The sequence below is a fragment of the Egretta garzetta genome, unplaced genomic scaffold, assembly GCF_000687185.1.
Source record: "Egretta garzetta isolate BGI_Z169 unplaced genomic scaffold, ASM68718v1 scaffold251, whole genome shotgun sequence".
Lineage (NCBI taxonomy): Eukaryota > Metazoa > Chordata > Aves > Pelecaniformes > Ardeidae > Egretta > Egretta garzetta.
Genome location: NW_009258952.1, coordinates 3,256,872 through 3,257,261, shown reverse-complemented (window position 1 = coordinate 3,257,261; position 390 = coordinate 3,256,872).

Here is a 390-nt window from a genome sequence, read left to right as displayed (position 1 = left end):
GCCCTGACGGAGCCTCCTCGGGCCGCCCCGGCAACTCTCCCCTCCGCCGCCTCGCTGCCGCCGCCGGCCCACAGGCACCGGCCCGCCAAGTCATAGAGCCAGCTCCCGGTGCCTAGAGCGGCTGGGGCACGGGCAATAGATACCGCAGGTAACCGCCTAGAGTGGCTTTGCAGGAAGTACTCTGGGAGACCGAGATGACGCGCTAGAAGGGCTCCCGGCATGGGACCCTTGCCATGGTGAACCGCGGGGCGATTTGACTGACAGGCCATAGAGCAAATCAGTATCTCGGGATGCGGATGAGGAGCCAATGGGAGAGGGAGGAGGAGGGGCGGCTCCGGGACAGAGTGAGGGGGAGCGGGCTGCGGCCCGCCGGGCGGTACGCGTCGCCCG